This window comes from Heloderma suspectum, chromosome 2, assembly GCF_057233095.1.
Source record: "Heloderma suspectum isolate Gila_16-S chromosome 2, 16-S_ref, whole genome shotgun sequence".
In the NCBI taxonomy this organism is placed as follows: domain Eukaryota; kingdom Metazoa; phylum Chordata; class Lepidosauria; order Squamata; family Helodermatidae; genus Heloderma; species Heloderma suspectum.
Window position 1 is genome coordinate 23,598,771 of NC_139459.1, and position 21,307 is coordinate 23,620,077.

Consider the following 21,307-nt stretch of genomic DNA (forward strand, 5'->3'; position numbering starts at 1 on the left):
TGAAGAGTGCTATCATATCTCCCCTCAGTCTTCTCTTCTCAAGGCTAAACATGCCCAGTTCTTTCAGTCTGTCTTCATAGGGCTTTGTTTCCAGTCCCCTGATCATCTTTGTTGCCTTCCTCTGAACCCTCTCCAGTTTGTCTGCATCCTTCTTAAAGTGTGGTGCCCAGAACTGGACACAGTACTCCAGATGAGGCCTAACCAGTGCTGAGTAGAGGGGAACTAGTACTTCCCGGGATTTGGAAGCGATGCTTCTATGAATGCAGCCCAAAAGAGCATTTGCCTTTTTTGCAGCCACATCACATTGTTGGCTCATATTCAGCTTGTGATCGACAACAATTCCAAGATCCTTCTCACTTGTAGTGTTGTTGAGCCACGTATCCCCCATCTTGTAACTGTGCATTTGGTTTCTTTTTCCTAGGTGCAGAACTTGGCATTTGTCCCTGTTAAATGCCATTCTGTTGTTTTCTGCCCAGCGCTCCAGTCTATCCAGATCACTTTGAATTTTGTTTCTGTCTTCCAAAGTATTAGCTATCCCTCCCAATTTTGTGTCATCTGCAAATTTGCTCAGCATTCCCTGCACCTCCTCCTCCAAGTCATTAATAAAAATGTTGAAGAGCACTGGGCCCAGGACTGAGCCCTGCGGTACCCCACTCATTACCTCTCCCCAGTTTGAGAAGGCTTTGAGAAACTATAAAATGAGAACTATAAAATGTTCAAGGTGGTTTTGTTCAACTAAACACCTGGGAGAAGATTCAAGAGAGAGCACATTATACCATCCTCACACGAGTGTTTCATTTCAGTATACACACATACTGCTTTTCCGCATGCAGAAAGAGCCCAAGCATTGGAGGGCGGGGAGAAGGATATACGTTATTAGGGCCCAGCGAACCAGGGGACCCCAGTGCGGGCTGGAACCCCATCATCACAAGGAAAACAACAGAGGCTGAATTGTAGAGCATACTTGAGGATATTTATGGAAATTTATTCCTTGTATATATGTACCTGCTGACTAGATCTTGTGAGATTTACCAGAGCTAATCAGAAGCAGTGTTTGGCCTGAAAAAGCAACACACTGAACAGCAATTTGCTGGCCGAGGGCCTTCTCCAGAACAGAATGAGTGTGCTTGTGCAGTTACACTATGGCTAGATCTACACTACTGGCTTATGGCAGGATTGAAGTGCACTGATAACTTTTGGGGCACATTACACATTTGATACACCGCTTTTGTAGTGTCATTTCCTGCTTTTTATCCCACATTATCCAAAATACCACAACAAATGTCGTTGTGTGTACTACGAGGTATAAGTGCACAAGAAGGATTTGCATTATCATGACGGGATGGGACCATAATGATATGACACAAGGTGTAGATCTGGCCTTGTTGTTTGAGGGACCACTAGCCTAATTACCCACCCAGGCATGGCTTGTCATGAGATGCAAACCTGGGCAGCATGGCTTCATTGAGGGGGAAATAACCCTCAATAACCCAACAGGCCATGGAGGTTACTTGAGGGGGGGGGGGGTTCCTCTTAAACAAGCCATGCTGCCCAGATTCAAACAACACAACAAGCCATGCCCAGGCAGGTAATAAGGCTAATGGCACCCAGCACACACCAGCACGCTCTTGTGATTAAAATAAGCCACCATGAATTAAATGATAAGCCACAGTGGCTTGTTTTGATCATGCAAACCGGGTCCATGAGTACCTGTTTTCAGTGTCAATTCTTTTCCATTAAGCGTCACAGATAGGGATGGCATGGGTGCCCAACTCTATCCAGGAATCTGATGGAAGCCCCCCCTGCCTGCACTCCCAAGCCCCGTTCACCGAACCCCTGCCCCTGCTTGCCCCCTGCCCCTGCTCAGCGAGCAGCCTGCACTCAGCCCAGCGGCCTCATGGAGCTCTGCAGTCACCATTTTTTGAAAAATAAAATGGTGATTGCAAAAATTCACATTTTTGCATATGCAAAAATGTGCATTTTGTGAAGGTGAATATTTGCATGTGTGCAAAAATGCACATTTTGCGAGAATGCACATTTTTGTGCATACACAGATATGCTCATTCACAAAAAAGCGGATTGCCAAAAATATCGACCACGGAGCTTGACGAGGCTGAAGGGGTGAGTGCGGGCTGCTCGTTGAGCATGGGAGGGGCTCGAGCATGGTCTGGGGACCAGCGAGCAGGGGCAGGGACTAGGTGGGCACCTGAAGAACCCAGACGGGGGTAGGTTTGCACATCCCTAGTCATAGAAGCCTGACTTCACAATGTAAAGCTAGAGGAACTACCAAATCAGAAGGTGGGGGAGGAGGCAGCTGGAAAATAAGTGTGACAGTTCCAGTGCTGGCATAATTTTTCCTGTGTTCCAGTAGATCATAAGCCTCCCCCAATTCACCCTTAATATGCCCCTGGAATGCCTTATTTTTTCCATTACCACCATCTGAGCAAATAAAGCAAGTTATGTACCCTTGAAAAATAAAGCATGGGCTGCTGATTACAAAGCTAAGTCAAGGGCTGAAATTACGAAGCTTTAATATACGTATATAGCTTTATATTTTTCAGGCTTTGTTGCTGATCTTTCAGGATTCCTTGACACACTCAATGAATGGAACCCTGGTGAGCAGAAAGGTCTCTGGTTTAGCTCTGCTCAGATGCTGACATTAATTTGGTGTGTAATAATCTTCTCAGCAATGAGAAAAACCCACACTTTGTCAAATCACTGAATTCCAGTTTTTAGCTAACTCTACTTAGCTGCCAATAGTAAATCATGAGCAAGGTTATGCTATTGTCATATAAAACCCTAAACAACTTGGGGCCAGGATATCTAGCAGACCACCTTCCCTTATGTAAACCCAGCCGACGTTTAAGATCGTCTGAAATTAACAGAATGCCACCACACAATACCTCAACAGTGGGCCTTCTGAAAACCTTTGGAAAACCCTCCTCCATGCAGTTCGGGAGGCAGAAAATATGGCATCTTTCAAACGCCTCCTGAAAACACACCTGTTCACCCAGGCTTTCCCCAGCTTGTAATTAAGGGCGCAATCCTATTAAGATAGGCGGCTGCCTCCAAACTCGGAGGTGACTGCCTATCCAAAGCAAGGCAGGAGAGGCACAGGGTGGATCGTTCCCTCCACGTCTCTCCTGCCCTGCTATTTTCTGCTAGACAGCCATTTTTGGCTGTCTAGCCACGGGGGGGGGGGGCAATTGGGAGAGAAAGCTGCTGTGCGACACATTGGATGTGTCGTTTATGGAGCTCCGCTCTCCGCACCCCGGAACGCCCCCAGCCCCACCCCCTTTCAGTCGCTCCGCGCGCCTCTTTTGAGTGCGGAGGACAAGGTTTCTCTGTGCTGCCTGCGAGGCAGCATGGACGTGGGGGGAGGTCGGTTTTCCAGGAACTGACCTCGGAGCATCAGTTCCTGGAAAACAGCATACCCTTTGGCCCTCTAGACAGTGTCTAGTGGCCATAGGATTGCTCCCTAAATTACTCACGCTGCTCCATCTTACTGTCCTTGCACTGATTTTATTGCAGTTGGGATTGTTTTAATGTTGTGTTTTTAATATTGTATTTTAAATGTGATCTTAGTATTTATATGTAAACCAGTGAGGGATTTTATTATATTTAGTGGCATATAAATATCACAATGAATGAATGAATGAATATGAAACTAGGCTGGATGCATGTGCTGTTTGTAACCCTGAAGTCCCCTGACACAGATCCACCCATTCACCTTTGCTACACCTTATCTCTGGAACTACCTCCCAAAATGCTTACATGGAACCACCTTACTTCAGCTTCCTCCTCAAAACTCACCTCTTCCTGGGCGCTTTGGGGATAGCTCCCTAGTCCTGATGCCCTAGCTTGTAGCTAAACCACAGTATGTGTAACTGAAATAATCATGTATTCTTCCCCTGCTTACACCTGGGGATCTTGTTTCTCTGTATGTGTTTTTCGATTGTAAATCCCTGGGGATAGGGGCCTGACAAGCCTATTCTTTGTAAAGTGCCATCATGTACATAGATGGCACTATATAAATAATAAATAATTACTCATAATACACAAACTTTGCTCTGCCTGGTAACAAATCGAGATGAGAATTTCTCTGCGCATCTCATCTGTTACCTATGACATGCAGAGGTAGGCTTCAGACATCCGTGTCAGAAAAACTGAAATGAGTTGAATCATGAGCAAGATTTCCCACACACAGTGAAACGTACATTTGTGTTGACTTCATCCATCTCATAAGACGAAGGGTGTGTGAAGTGACTTTTTAAAAAATAAGTCCCACCACTTCATCAACAAATTGCTGTGACATATCTATCCCCACCCCTACCCCCACCCCTCTCTCACACACACAGGGCTCTGGCCCCTACAGGTCACTGAGTCCAGATGTTCCCTAGGACTCCCCAAAACACCAGCTGCCACCACCTACTGATGTATAGAAATCAGTAGGATGCTCCTCTTTAGATCCTTATCAAATGGGGTGAGATATGACAACCTTCAAATCCACCCAGACCAGAGCCTTGGAATGTAAAAGAATAAGCATGTATTTATTTTATTTTATTCCATGTATGAGTCATTCTATAGCTGAGGCTCTCAGGGTTACATATATAATAAAAACAAATACAATAAAACCAATGATAAAACACATTAAGTGCGCAGTCCTATGGGACCGTTTCCTGTTAGATGGAAGCCTCCAAGCTCAAAGGCTTCTGGCAATCCTATGCCCTGCCAGACTGTTGCTGGCAGGGTGGGAGGATGAGAGAGGTGATTTTGCCTCCAGTTCCTCCTCAAACAACAACAAAAGAAAACACAGCTAGACAGGCCTCTGAGCCTACCTAACTCGTTTACTAGTGATGGAGAAGCCATAGGATACTGTGGATCCTGTCCTGTCCTCTCCCCTCCCTTCCTTGCCCACCAAAATGCCCTCTTTTCAACTTGTATGAAGTTGTCTGAGGTTCCTGTTGTGACCTCAGAAAGCAGCTGGCGCGGCTCTTTCCGTGATGACTGTGAGGGGGAGGGGGGAGGGATATGATGTCACATTCCACCTCCTGAGGTCATAGGAGTACCTGAAATATCCTATGGTCTCTGGGACCTTCTCCCAGGAACCAAAGGTTTGCTCTGCCCAAGAATTTAATTTATTTTATTTTAAATGTAATGTATTTATTTTAATTTAAACCATATGTAACAGGTCAATGTTCAGAATAAGCAGTAACTGGTTATTAGTAATAAATAATAGCTCTAAAAACCTAACACCATATCTCTGCTTTCAGTAACTTATCTCCCTCTCTTTGCATCCATAACTTGTCTCTGATTCTCCTCACTCTCGAACATACGGCGCAATCCTATGGATGTTTAGACAGAAAAGGGTCCTACAACAGGACCTGTTTCTGTATAAACATCCATAGGATTGCATCCTTACCTAACTAACTCTGGCACCTAATTCCTGTCACTACCTCTCTCCTTCCTAACTTAACAAACTCTCCCTGCGACCTATAGGTAACTGTCCTCCTCCTCCTCCTTCCAACGGAGGGAACTGCCAACTGCCGCTTTGGCAGTTGGCAGTTTCCAACTGCCGCTCACTCTACCCATCATTCCATTCTGGTCTCTGTTGTCAATCTTCCCTCCACTCAGTCTTCTGTTACAGCAGGTATTAAAACATTCCAGCTTCCCTGCCTCTTCCACTAGTGGGGTAAAAGAGCAGCAAAATCACACGCACAAAACAAGAATTGTTGTTCAGTCGTTAAGTCGTGTCCGACTCGTCCTGACCCCATGGACCATAGCACGCCAGGCCTTCCTGTCCTGCGCTCTCTCCCGGAGTGTGCTCAAGTTCATATTCATTGCATCGGTGATGCTATCTAGCCATCTCATCCTCTGCCGTCCCCTTCTCCTTTTGCCTTCAATCTTTCCCAGCATCGGGGTCTTTTCCAGGGAGTTTTCTCTTTGCATTAGGTGGCCAAAATATTTGAGCTTCAGCTTCAGTATCTGTCCTTCCAATGAGCACTCAGGGTTGATTTCCTTTAGGATGGACTGATTTGACCTCCTTGCAGTCCAGGGGACTCGTAAGAGTCTTCTCCAGCACCACAGTTCGAAAGCATCAATTATTTGGCGCTCAGCCTTCCTTAGAGTCCAGCTCTCACAGCCATACGTTACTACTGGGAAAACCATAGCTTTGATTAGACGGACCTTTGTCGGCAAGGTGATGTCTCTGCTTCTTATTATGCTGTCTAGGTTTGCCATAGCTTTCCTCCCAAGGAGCAAGCGTCTTTTAATTTCATGGCTACAGTCACCGTCTGCAGTGATCTAGGAGCCCAAGAAAGTAAAATCTGTCACTGCTTCCATTTCTTCCCTTTCTCTATGCCAGGAAGTGATGGGGCCACATGCCATGATCTTAGTTTTTTTAATGTTGAGTTTCAAACCAGCTTTTGCACTCTCCACTTTCACCCTCAACAAGAGGCTCTTTAGATCCTCTTCACTTTCTGCCATTAGGGTGGTATCATCTGCGTATCTGAGGTTGTTGATAATTCTCCTGGCAATCTTAATTCCGACCTGAGATTCATCCAACCCGGCGTTTCTCATGATGTACTCTGCATATAAGTTAAATAAGCAGGGTGACAATATGCAGCCTTGTCGTACTCCTCTCCCAGTTTTGAACCAATTGGTTGTTCCATGTCTGGTTCTTACTGTTGCTTCTTGACCCCCGTACAGGTTTCTCAGGAGACAGGTGAGGTGGTCTGGTACTCCCATCTCTTTAAGAATTTGCCACAGTTTGTTGTAATCCACACAATCCAAGGCTTTAGCATAGTCAATTAAGCAGAAATAGACATTTTTCTGGAATTCTCTTGCTTTCTCCATGATCCAGCAAATGTTGGCGATTTGATCTCTAGTTCCTCTGCCTCTTCGAAACCCAGCTTGTACTTTCAGTAGTAAGTTCACGTACTGCTGAATCCTTGCTGGCATGTGAAATGAGCGCAATTGTACGGTACTTTGAACACTCTTTGGCATTGCCCTTCTTTGGAATGGGAATGTAAACTGACCTTTTCCAGTCTTGTGGCCACTGTTGAGTGTTCCAAATTTGTTGGCATATTGAGTGCAGCACTTTAACAGCATCATCTTTTAGGATTTTAAATAGCTCAACTGGAATACTGTCATCTCCACCAGCTTTGTTTTTAGTAATGCTTCCTAAGACCCACTTGACTTCACTCTCTGGGATGTCCGGCTCAAGTTCAGTGACCGCACTATCATGGCTATCAGGGACATTAAGATCTTTCCTGTATAGTTCTTCTGTGTACTCTTTCCACCTCTTCTTAATCTCATCTGCTTCTGTTAGGTCCCTGCCTTCTTTGTCCTTCATCATGCCTGTCTTTGCACAAAACGTTCCCTTGAGATCTCCGATTTTCTTGAAAAGATCTCTAGTCTTTCCCATTCTATTGCTTTCCTCGATTTTTTTGCATTGTTCATTTAAGAAGGCCTTCTTGTCTCTCCTTGCTATTCTCTGGAACTCTGCATTCAGTTGGATATATCTTCCCCTTTCTCCCTTGCTTTTCGCTTCCCTTCTCTCGTCAGCTACTTGTAAAGCCTCATCAGACAGCCACTTGGCTTTCTTGCAGCCAAGAGACCTTGCCAGCCAGGATTCCGGGGGGAGGGACGGAGCGCCTCCCCCCCCAGCGGAACCTGGCGGAGACAGGTAAGGGCAATTTTGTACATCCCTAATCCACAGCCAAGTGTCCTTTCGGCTTTGGCCCAGCCGCTTCACTCTTTCTGGTGCTACTTGGAAATTCCCTCTGTTCTTCCCCAGTAGTATATTGGACACCTTCCGACCTGAGGGGCTCATCTTCCGGTGTCATATCTTTTAGCCTTGTGATACATTCCATGGGGTTTTCTTGGCAAGAATACCGGAGTGGGTTGCCATTTCCTTCTCCAGTGGACCACATTTTGTCAGAACTCTCCGCCATGACCTGTCCGTCTTGGGTGGCCCTGCACAGCATAGCTTATGGCTTCACTGAGTTACGCAAGCCCCTTTGCCACAACAAGGCAGTGATCCATGAAGGGTTACTATTTATTTAAAATGGCTTATTAACATGTTTTAAAATAAAGGAAATACTTCCTTTTTGTTGTATTATATGTATAATCATGTGTACATAGAAGATATTTACATACGTTTTGCACCTTGAATGACATTCTTTCATTAATAAACAAAACTAAAATGGCTCATTTTTGCTCTTGGATGGTCAGCATGAGTGAATTTGCATGCTCCACTTACCAAGAATGATTTATGATGTACTAGCTGTTTTGCCTCTGATTTCACAAGGGGACACCTCAGGTACAAAATGCCTGCCCCCTTCCTGCACAAAACTTTTGGACAAAAACCTTACTTGGTGCAAGCTGAATGCACCTTGAAATGTTAGGATCCAGGTGTAGCCAACCTGGTGCCTTTGAGATGTTTGGACTACAACTCCCATAACCCCCAGCCAGTATGGCCAATGGTCAAGGAAGTTATAGTCCAAAACATTTGGAGGGCACAATATTGATTTGTAAGCGTACAAACATATCATTTCACCAATATAGATCTGACAGGGCCTATAGTGGCCCCAGAGAGCCCCAAAATTTTGTGTCCTGGGTTTTTTGTACTCTATTATTGTCATCAGGGAAGGTGTCAAATGTAGGCATGGTTGGGCACCTGCCAAGGGACCATATCCCAAGAGAGGACTGTGAAGGTCTGAGGCCTACAGAGGCAAAAGGGGGGGGGGAAGGTCAAGCTTAGAGGCCTGGAGTTTTCTGTTGGGAGGGGGGAACCCTGAGAGGTTTCATTTTTCCAGTTAAGTGTCAGTTTCATTTCTCCACTTAAGTTTCATTGCTTCAGGTTTGAAGCAGTACTTTTTGTTTTGAGGGAGGAGGGTAGAGAGAGAGAGAGCAAGAGAACCAGTAAGAGCAGAGACAGCCAGAGTCTGAAGTGAGTGCAGAGTCTGAAGAGTGAACAGGAAGAAGCAGCCTAGAAAAGTCTAAGGACAGCTACGGTAAAGGAACTTGCATTTTGCAAATTTTCTTTTCTTTTAATGCCTTTTGTATCACTCAGCTCTATTGCGTAAATACATTTAATTGTAATTTGTTTGCTTTAAATCTAATAGTAAACTGTTGTGGATAAACCCTGTGTCTAGAGTGTCAGTCACCCCACGTCTACAGTCTAAATCCCACATTACTGGTAAGCGGAAGTTTAAAAGAAGGAAGGTGGGACTCTTAAGGAGGCAAGAGATCCTTAAAGGGTTGTTCAGGGAGTTCAGGTCATAAGGGGAACTTTGACAAGGACAACTGAAACCCCGCTCCCATGTGGGCTTGCTCCTCCTCTTCACCATTGCAACCTGCTTGTTCACCTGCCTTTTGCTCAGGTCCAGACAAGGGTAATGGTGAGAAGGAGGAGCAGTAGATGCCCCTGCCTACTTGCTCACTGGCTTTCTGCCTGTCTAGAAAACAAGTGGTAGCAATGATGAGAAACAGGATGAGGAGCAATAGCAGCTGATGGCAAGGGTGGTAAGGTAGACTCACAGAGGGAGTGGGGCCATTGAGGGTGTCTTGCCCAAGGGCCCATAAAAAACCTGGAGCCAGAACCAACTATCATAGGATTTGCAAATAAAAGGGCTTGTTGGTTTCGAGAAGTGATGTCTTTTTCCATTTTCCTACCCCACTACTCTCTCTCTCTCTCTGCCGTTCATCATCTCCCTGTATGTCTCTCTCACACACCAGATATGGCCCAAGACATTTGATTGCCTGAGGTAGAAAATTGAGATGGTGCCCTTTGTCAGGGTAAGAATGGAACGAAATGACTTATAATTTCCTGCCATTTAATAGATTCCCCCAAAATCTGCCGCATGGTGCAGGCTAACATACCCAACATAATGGTGCAGCCAGACCACCTCCTCATTTTCTTTGTCTAGGAACTTAATGTCTGGTTTTGCACTTAGTAGGCCTTACTTTGAAGGCAGGCATGTGTAGGGCTGAAGTTTAGTAGCAGTAATAACAGAAATTACTAATTATGAAAATGGCAACATCTCTGCATTCTGCTGTATTTGCTTTGTACCTCAACTAGGACAGCTTCCCTTTTACTTTTCTCAATCTGAATGGCCATGGATTTGGGGTGTGAGAACACAAAGAGACTAATTAATTTGATATCTCTGTTTAACTCTTCTTTATCTTAACGCCAAAAGAATCAGGGTATATCTCTTCGCACTGAGCCGGAACATGACAGTGAGGGCTCCCCATAGGGAATTAAGAGCAAGTCCATCTGGAGTAAAGGAAAGGAAATATCGCTGTCCACGGTGAAGGAACCCATCCCAGGTAATTTGCTAAATCAAGTAATTTGCTAAATTTCAGATCCAGTGACCACCTTCCACTCTTCTGCGAGTGGAAGAGTGGTCACTGGATCTGAAATGCAGCTGTGCAGCTTTGACAGTAGTTGACATTTTTGTAGTTTGCAGCAGATGGCAATTTTGATCACTCTTCACAATTTAAAGAATTCAATATGATTTTATGTATTGATCAGCCTGGCAAAAGAATAAAGCCTTTATCTATTATCTTATCTTAGCTAAGTGCAATCTTCCTAGGTTTATATATGGGGGCAGCAGGTGGCTAGAGACAAAGATTCCCCCCGCCCCTGCCGCCCCGAAAACTGAATCTAATATGATAGAGGAATTCACGACAGATATAAGAAACTACTTCTTCATGCAACTCATAGTTAAACTATTTGTTACCATGCAATGTAGTGATGGCCACCAATTTCAATGGCTTAAAAGGGGGTTTGACAAATTCATGGAGGAAAAGTCTATCAGTGGCTACTTGTCTTGATGACTATATGCCACCTCCACTATCAGAGGCAGAATGTCTATGTTGCTAGGGGACACAACGGAGAGGGTGCTATTGCACTCATGTCCTACTTGGGGGTTTCCCATTGGCAGCTGGTTGGATACTGTGTATACAGAGCGCTGGACGAGATGGACCCTTGGTTGGATCCAGCATGGCTTTTCTTATGTTCTTATGCCTAAGCTGTACACATGGGCACCTAGAACCCATGGGCTGTTGTAGGGTTCTAGGTGCATTGTTACCCATGGCAATAAGTCACCTTGGCCAGGTTCTCATGACATGACAGGCTGTGCTGCCAAGGGTAATTATGCAAATCCCCCTGGCATGTGACTGGCACACACAGCATAGTTAACAAGCCACCATGGCTTGTTAACGCCTGCCAGTCATGTGAGGCTGGTCATTGAGCGGGTTCACATGATCATGGAGGGAAAATAGGCCATAGGGGGTTTCAGGATGGAACAAGCCATGGTTTTCAGGGTGGTTTGTAAATCAGAGTCAGTCTCTCCACATGTGCTGTTTAATTGATTGCTGCATGGAGGACAGAGAAGAGTTGTATTCCTAGATAACTGATGCTTGCACCTAAGAAATTACATTTATTTAGGCTTCTGCATGGTGAATGCATTTGAAGGCCTAACGCAGTGTTCTGCAACCTGGTGTCCTCCAGATGTGTTGGACTCCAGTGCCCATCATTCCCAGCCAGCATTGAAAATGGGAATTGCAGTCCAACACATCTGGAGAGCGCCAGGTTGGGGAAGGCTGCTCTAACATATGTAAGTTCAATTTTATTTTTTTCTGGCCCTGGGTGGTCAACACCCAATTTTCTCTTGAAATGTAATGTATAGCTTACCCCTTCAAATGTCTCTGGGAAAGCTCAAAGGAGTAAATAAGAAATATTATATAATTTTTTATGTAAGTTCTACATAAATAAGATCTCTTATATAAAATTATTCATTCTGGAGGTGCTTATATTGCAGGCCGGACCTGGTTTGTTTGCTGGGTTTTTCTGTTTTGAAGCTTGATTTTCCAGGACTCTTACCCACTTTTCTCCCTGGCCTACTTGCAGCCTGCTGAGACCTCGTTCTTAAGCAACAGCTCCTGACTGGGGTCAGATATATAACCCATTGTGGAGATCGAGCCTCAGAACATGAAGGACCACAAGCAATTATTGGAAAGTGCTTTCCCCTTTGGCCCATTGGATGCTTCTGGTAAGGAGACTGATCTGGGATAATCGGTACCAGGCCATCATTTGTTATTGTGTTTCTATATTCGTTTGTGCTGCATTTTGCCTGCACTGTTGGTATCTGTTTAAATAGAATTGTTTGAACAGCCGTGTCACACAGGTCTGGAGTCTGATGACCGAGTGTTCAACCTATCTGGTCAACCCTTTATTTAGGAACCTGGTATCTGCCCTGTTGCTATCAGTCCCAAGCAAATAAAAGGGCTTTCTTCATCTCTTTCGACATGGGGCATCAGCAGCATTCAGAACAGTTGTGCAATGATATGCTCCGGGAATGTAATCGGGATAATAAGGAACGCTGAACTTTTTGTTAATATCATTCTCTCTCCTTTATAGAACATTTCACTGGGTTGTGTGGGGGCATCAGCAGATAGAGGGGATTGCAAATGGTAGGTATGTTGACTGAAACGGTTGGCCTAGCATCAGAGCCGGCCCTACCATTAGGGAGAGTGAGGCAGCTACCTCAGGCAGCAGATTCAAGCAGGGCAGGGAGGCACAGGAAGCTGTTAGGTGACAGAGCTGTATGTGTACCACACAATCTGCCCTATGCCCCCTAAGCTACCCTGCTGCCTTCAGGGGCAGAAGAGGCAGCCCGTTCAAATTAGCCACCATTCAAGTTAAACTTCCACTCTGGTCGGATTCTGTACATGAAAGGCAGCATGAGCCAACCTGTGGATATGCTGCCGCCTTTCCCTCGATATGTCGCTCTGAGGGGTCGCTTTTCAGAGCAAAAGATGGGCAGGGAGACTATGTCGGCTGCTTGGCCATGGCAGCATGGGTGATGGCCAGGGTCACCTCCCTGCCAACGGCTCACTCAGAAAAAGGACCCTTCAGAGCGAGGGGTCTGGCTGGGTGCACTGGGTGCTCTCTTGCTGTGGCTCTGCAGAGCGGCCCCCGCCTACGCCTTGCTCAGAGTGAGGCACAGGGTAGACAGCAGTGGCAGCTGCTGCTGTTCCAGATCACCACAGCGGCTGCTTTCCAGCTGCGCATTGCCGCAGCAGGAGAGTGGCCAGTGGAGACCTCTGGTGCGCCTGCCCTGCACCTCCCTTGGAGAGGCATAGCGTGGCTGTGGTTGCATCGGGACTCCCAGCGGTGGGCTCACAGGATCTGCTTCCCTTCCCCATCTGCCACTTGAGGTTTCACTCATGGGAGCGGCAGCCCTGTCAGTTACACAGAATTACACGTGGTACTTGGATTTCAAATGTTACAGCCCCATACAGTCCCTGCTCCATGGAAGCATTTTTCAGTAGCCTCCACACTGGGGAGGGGGAAAGATAATAATGTTTGTATTGACCCTGAAAACGCTGGACATGGGCAACTTCTCCATTATTCAGGCCTCCGACATGGAGGCCGCTTTAGTGTTTCTGTTTGTTTTCTCCCCGTGGTTTGCATTGTGGTTTCTTACTCCATTCGGAGGTGTGCAGTGCAATCCTATGCATGCTTACTTAGTGGGCCTTCCTGCGTAAGAAGGGGTGTGTAGTGTGTTAGCAAGTTGTGCAGGAGTAAGGGAAGCCTGGGCTAAGTGAAACGTATCTGCCCTGCAAACACTGAGTAATGCAGCATGCTTCTTCTCTGTCTTCTTTAGACCATTTATTGCCAAATAAAACTCTGGCCTGGCTGCATGACTTTCCCATTTGCTGGGGAAGGCAGGATTGAATTCCTCAACATGACCTCGGGAAGCAATATTCCACACCATATGCTGAGCTGGGGTGCTTTGTGGTGACTTTCGCAAGGTTTCTGGCGAAAGCTGAAACGAGGCTTCAGCAGGACTGTGTTCTCCTTGTAGCTCTAGTCCAGCCTTTTCTCACCTGGGCCTCTCCAGATGTTTTGGACTTCAACTCCCATCAGCTCTAGCCAGCATGGCTAATGGTCAGGAATGCTGAGAGTTGTAATCCAAAACATCTGGAGGGAAACTGGTTGGGGAACTCTGTTGTAGTCCATGAGAAAATACTCTTGTGTGGCTCAGATGTATCCTATCTTCATCGCCAGTGAAATGAATCATATAGAGAAGGCTGCACAGAGGATGCAAAAACAACTTTAATAAATAAGGCATACTGAGAACAGCCCATGAAGCATATTACTGTAGGCAAGGCTGAACAGAAGGGGTGTCAAACCTCTTTCAGCCCAAGAACCAAATTCCATTTCAGAGAAGCAGGGGGGGGGGGAATCCCAGTGGTGGATGGGGTTGGAAGCAGAGGAATGAGTCAAAGACAAAAGGGGCAGAGCCAAAATACCAGCATATTTTGGCTTAAAGCTCTTACTGCAGTAACTCAGCCTTAAGAGAGGCATTTCCACCTTTTAGAATGGGGAAAAATGGCAAAAAAGCCAGGAAACCACCAACTTGCCCCCAGGCCTCAGGTTCTGCACCCCTGCTGAAGAGGAAATTGAAAGTACTATGCCTGAGAGGTGATTCGGGCATTTCCTGCTATGGGAAGCCAGGAGGGCCAATAGACTACAGGGTGTTTAGGCTACAATTCTAAACCCAAGGGAGTAAGCCCTATTGAATACAGTGGGATTTGTTTCCGACTAACACACATAGAATTGTGTTGTTAATTTCCCAGTCGTAGGTAAGGTGCCTGCTGATATTGATTCAAGTCCCTATGGATAGAATGGAGGGACCAGTTATTCTGTTCTTAAAACAGAGTTCAAATAAACCTACTTGGCAATAGCTTGTAGCAAAGCTGCCCATTAAGGCTGTTAAAAGTAGCTGTGAATTCTAAGCAAGGAAAAAAAGTTGAGATGAGAATCTAAATTACTCCTGGCAGCCTGGCAGGCCTTTCTGAGGAAAAATTATCTACATATAATAAAAGCTTAAGTGAGCAAGGAATGATAGTTACTTCTGAGGATGAGAGGAAGGAGTTACTTCTGAGGATGAGAGGAAGAAGCAGAGTTAGAGTCTGCTCTTCCTGACCCAAAGTGATCGTTTTGCATGAGTCATCATGCTGGCAGACAAATGAGCAAAAATCCTTGGAAGAGGCAGCTTCATCAACCAAAGGAGGCCTTTGGTTAGTCACTCAGCCTAGCTGTATATTGCTACACCGATTAAGCGGTTGAAATGGCTCCTCTCTCACACAGTGCACACACAATGGGAAAGAAAACTGGAGGAGCTAATCATTTTGTTCTTGAAATGGGGGCAGGAGGGTGGGTGGGATAAACAGCAAACCTTTCCAGCCAGAGAGAACAAATGAAGGACATTTGTGAGGAGACACTGAGAGAAGTGAGAACAAAAGGGGGAAGAAGCTGAAGACGCAATACCACCGCGCTCGTGTTGTACATGGGGCTGCCTCTGAAGATGGTCTGGAAAATGCTGTTAGTCCAAAATATGATGGCTAAACTGGGTGTTACGATCATATTATTCATGTTCTTTGGCAACTAGATGGGCCTGATCCATTTCTGGGCCAACTTCAAAGTGATGGTATTATTACTACTACATTTCTATACCACCCCATAGCCAAAGCTCTCTGGGAGGTTTACAGAAGTTAAAACATTAAATACAATATAAAACATTTAAAAGCCCTTTACATAAAAGCACACAGACAACATACACAAACATATAATTAAAAACACCTTTGAACTGTCAGTCATAACTAAAGACACATCCAGGAACGATTCAAACTCATTATGTGATGCCAAGTGCCTGGGAAAAAGATGGGTCTTACCCTGGCACCCAAAAGATAATAATGTTGGCGCCTGGCAGACCTCATCAGGGAGGTCGTTCCACAGATTGGGGGCCACCACTGAGAAGGCCCTCTCCCTCATTGCTGCCTTCCGAGCTTCCCTTGGAGGAGGCACCCAGAGGAGGGCCTTAGATGCTTAGATGTTTTAGCCTTTAAAGTTCTTCACAGTTTGGGACCCGGGTACCTGAAGGAAAGTGCTGTCTCAGGGGTCTCCAAACATTTTGGGTCAGTGGGCACAGTTGGAATATTGAGTGTGTGCCCTGGCTGCTCTCACAAAATGCCTGCTATGCGAGGGGGGGGGGAGAACTGTCCATTCATTAAATGACTGCCATGGTGGGCATGGCTGGTCACAAATCACTCATTTCCCAGAAGGCAAACTGGTGAGACTAAAATAAAGGAAATTTGTCCAACAATCGAAGTACAAGGCGGAGGTGGGGTCTGGGCTCCAAAACACAAAACTGCTGATTTGAACCCAAATAAAAGTGGTGCTGTAGGACAATCCTTCACTGCCCCTATAGCTGACACTTCTTGTCCTTCTCCCTGTTTTCCTAGCTCTCCCAAACTCGTGCCATCAGCAGAAGTTGCTAGCAGCATATAGTCTTGCAGGGGCAGTAGCTCAGAGGCTTCGACAACTGGCTGACACACTGCAGCTGAAAATGCTTCCCCAACTAGTTGCAAGCCCTTCCAAATGTATCCTCAGCCACCGAAAGCCTGTTAACACCAACAGTGAGCTGATATCATTTGTAGCTAGTGACTGGAGCTGCCTGAAATTAACTCCCGCGCTCCTTTAGGCAGGTAGCAATAGGATGGAAACTAGGGGGCGGGGGTTGCCCTTGCCATGCTGCTGCAACCCAGTGGGGGCCAAACTGTTAACTTTTTATTGTGCTGGGCACTGATTTCCTCTCTGGATCCTGTATGACATCCCAATTTCCTCTCTGCCAACCAGCGCTCAAGGTATAATCCGCTTCACTGCTGGCAGTGGCACAGGGGAGGGGTGGTGTAATAAATGGGAAGTGGGATATGGGGTGGAGGCTATGGTCCCAAATTGTTAACCCCTGTCCTGCTGGCTTTCCCTCAGCTGTTTTCATTCAAGCATGAGGGGGCAACTCTGACTTGGCATGTGTAAAATCTCACAGGTCTGAGCATTTGGGCTGTCCCCGAGCCCTGTGGTTTAACAGTCACGTGTGCATCCCAACGGGCGCCTGCCCTTTGTCACTTGCCACACATGTGCTGGTCCCTTTGCCCAAGGTGTGTTGTGGTTTGAAAGGGGGCTGCCATTATGGCTGGAAAAATGATTTCTCAGCGTTTGTGTGTTCAGTTCAACCATAACTCACAGACCACCAAAGGTTTTGGAACTGATCTCACATGTTTTGTTAGGAAGGGTGTGGAGACTCTGGTGTTTATAAACACCACTGGTGGGGGCTTGTGCCAAGGCTGGGGGGTCTGTGGGAACTTGGTTGGAGGCTCCAGGCTGGGGGGGGGCAGATGGAAGTTTGGGCAGGTTTATACCTAGGTCTCTGTAGTGGAGGCTCACGGCCAATCTAACTGGTGGGATGGAAAGGGGGGGTCACTGGAGGCAGAGCCAAGGGGGTCCCCAGAGGTGGACCCAAAGACATCAATTTTGCTAAACAAAAGCCTTTTGCTACACAGTTCAACCCACCAACCCCCACTCCTCCCAGACATTTCTCCAGAATAACAACACAGAGAAAGCAGTTTGTGGCAGAGCCCGCTTATTGAAAGCAATGTGGCAAGGGGGACGGGAACTCCATTTCACACACAGGCAAACTAAGGCAGCAGGCAAAGTCAATGACTGCAAGAGAGAGAGACCGTTTGAGTTACATTATCACAGCATACTAAGTTCACAGAACCAACAAATAGCAGGCTTCTTTAAAAAGTGGCTTTAAAAAACACCCCCCCATTTATCCAGAATATGTCACAACACTGAGAAAAGCATTTGTAGACAAGCCAACTTCTCCAGAATTTAAATTAAAGGGAAATGGGACACCAGGAAACCCATTTCACACATAGGCAAACTGAGGTAGCAGGCAGTTAAGAGTCAATAACTGTAAGTGAGAGAGTCTGGGTTACATGATCCCAGAGTGTGTGTGGGGGGGTTTAAATTATGGCCCAGCACACATTAAACAGGAGGAATTTAGCCAGGAATATGTATTAATTTACACCATCAAAAGGAAAGAAAGGCTTTTTTAAACCACATGTTTAAAATGTGACTCAGATGCATTATATAGCAAAACAAAATGGATTCCAGGCTCAAATTAACCATCAATTCAACCCCCAACCCCTGCCGACCCCCACAAATGTATCTAGAGTAACAGCACAAATAAAGCAATGTCTACTAGTACTGGCTTCTGCAACAATGAAAGAGGGGGGGAGAGGAAAAAAACCATTTCTCACACACATACACATGCTTACATGGGAGTAAGTCCCACTGAATCAGTGAGACATACTTCTCACTGGCTAGACCTACATAGGATTGCTCCATACATTTCATCATTTAAAAGCATTTGGCACACACAAGCAGATAATGTCAATGTGTATTCTGTCACAACAACAACAACACATCATCTTAAGTTGCAGCACCATAAATTGAAAAGGATTTATATTAAGGATAGAATCCACCCACACCAAGCACTATATACAAGCACAAACACACACATAAGAATTTCAGAGTTTGCAAATCCCTCGCCCCCCCACACACACACACACTCACTCACCAAGCCAAAGTACATTTTTACACAACTTGGCAGCATAGACAAATGTATTCTCCTAACCCCTATTTATTCAGTCACTACCCCCTGGAAACAAAAACCAAAAAAAGTGAATCAGCCACACTCCTGCAGGGGCGGGGCAGGGCAGAGCCCCTTTAATTCCCTCTCCCTGCCTTGATTGATTGACCTGGACCAATCTGCTCTGCCATGGAGCTCTAGAGGGGCCCTTTAAATCCACCCCCCATGCCACAGCTCAGTGCGAGCCTTCCAAAGCCTCCAACTGACTACCCTCAATACAAACAAATGGGGGCTTGGGGGAGAAGCCGCTCTCTCCCCCAATCCTTGATCAAGCTTGCTAGATGTCGACCTTGCTGCTAGTTAACCCATTCTCTCCCAGCCTGGCATTTGATGGCTTTCCATCCACATTCTACATGACACTCGGTCATGCCTTTTCAGTCTTTTTTCTTGAATTTTCACTTTTTTTTTTTTTTTACCATAGCCTATGCACTAGAAGAACTCCCCATGGACCTATATCTCAAAGGACAATGCTAACTTCCATCCATGAGGCCCCCATATGTGGGGATGAATCCTTTCCCCATATAACATCCCATAATGAGCTTTGTTGTGCGCCAAACCTAGCTATTCCACTAGAAAATTACATGGCTATCTACATGCAAAATTTGGGGGAGATCAGACAAAGGGGAGCTTAGCTACGCCCACAAACTGATTTTTTGCCCCTATGGGGAAAATGCTCAAAATGGTGTTCCCAACCATAACAATATGAAAGAATGTGTACATTCTAATTCTAGGCATGTTTAATCAGGAGTCAGTCCCATTACTATTTAATGGGCTTTATTTCCAAGAAGCTGTGAATTTGCTTGTACATGTGCGTGTAGATAGATAGATTCCAACTCCTTCCATTCCAGTGGGATCCTCAGAATGACCGTAATCAAAAATAAAGCAATTAACACACCAAAAATGCTTTAACATAATTTATGGTTGCAACCATGTGTTGCATTACCACAAGTGAATTAGGAAGAGCAGGTTATTCTAATTTATATGGCACGTTTAATTTTCAGGGAGCTGTACAACATTTGTTGTTGTATAGAGGAGTATATAGTCATGTGAGTCCTCCATCTATAGTCAGATGACAAGATACATGGGCTGAGCCCAAGCTGTAAAGAATTTGGCCACCCTGAGGCTCAGCACCTTTAAGCCCTGAACCAGAGAGCAGAGACACTGTGATGCGTTTTTGTGGATTCCTTTGTTCGGCTCATAACCACAGACAGCAAAGCACAACTCAAGCTGGATCAGGGTCAATGTCTCTGGAGGGGCTAGGGTGACATGGTTCCTCAGAGCAGGTCCCAACTACTTGTGTATTTATGTATTGATTGACTGATTGATTGATTGATGTCCTGCCTTTCTACCAAAAAATGGCATCCAAGACAGCTAATCTTTGTAATTCAATTACTTGTAGTATCTGTTCCAGCCTCCCGATTCTCTTAAAAAACAGCAGACTCGGCCAGCAATCATCAAGCTGGTCATGCAATGTTTATTTGCATTTTGGCCCCGAAATACCTAAACCTGAAACAGAGGCTGAATCTACACATAGCAGTTATACTGTTATCATACCATTATCATAACTATTGGTGCCCATTGGTGTCGTGTGTACCAATAGTTCTGATAAGGGTATGATAATGGTATAACTGCTATGTGTAGATTCAGCCAGAGTTCTGTGTTACTCAAAAGCTTGCTTCCAGTATATATATATATATATTTTAAACAGCTGGTGCAGTGGAAGGCCCTGACACACCAGTTTCACATTTGTCCAAGGTAGTTTAAGGATAACTATTATCTACGTGAGGGGTGATGACTAAGCATAACTTTGGAAGTTCCTATCACCCTTGAAATTCCATGACCAATCCTTATCATTCTGTGTGACCTTTCACTCCTGCCTTACTCAGTTTCACCAGAGGCAGGGGTTTGGGCTTGGATTATGAACCAAGCTTTTATTTGTGGTCACCACTGACAATTCCTGGGTCTTGGGGCAAGTAAATTAGTGCTGTGCTGAAACCCCACCTGGCCTTTCACAACCTCTTTGTTTCCCTGCAAAAGAGGCAGTCATTTTTCTGCCTCTTTTGTTGGGATGTTGAGAGTTTCTCCGAAATTTCTCAGGGTGCAGGGCTTGACTGTTTACCTTACTGGAAAGGGGTGGCAGAGGGGCTCCTGTGGGCTCTTTCTCTTACCATCCCCCCCCCCTATCATTGCAGCCTCTCCAGGCTTCTCAGAAAGCTTCTCAGAAAGCCCCCTGGAGGCCTTAGCTCTGGAGGACTTCATCCCGTGAGGCTTTCCAGCACTGCTGCCTACTGAGTGCCTGAAAGCCAAGAGGGGCATTTTATTTATTGTTATTAAAAAGCCTTTTAACAACAGTAACAAGAAGAATAGCAACAAATCCTCTCTCAGCTGCCACCTCCTTAAGCACTCAAGCCCTGCACCCATTTCTCTGAAATTCTTACCCCTTCCCACAATTTTCAGGTGCAATTTCTTTTTGCCCCCCCCCCAAATGGTCGAAAATAAAGAGATCTAAAAATTCGGCACACTGCTAAAGTAAATGAAACTTGCCCTCATGCAGAGCTTTTACAAAATGATGCTACCCTGACCTTTTGTGTCATGATTACTTGGCGTGTCCTTCCAAAGAAATGGGTCATTGTCACGCACGTGACTGTTGCAATGCAAAGTTTCTGGTTATTCGTCATTGCCTGTATGTGATATGGCAAGTTACTCTTAAAAAAAATTAGTTGCACAAGTCTTCA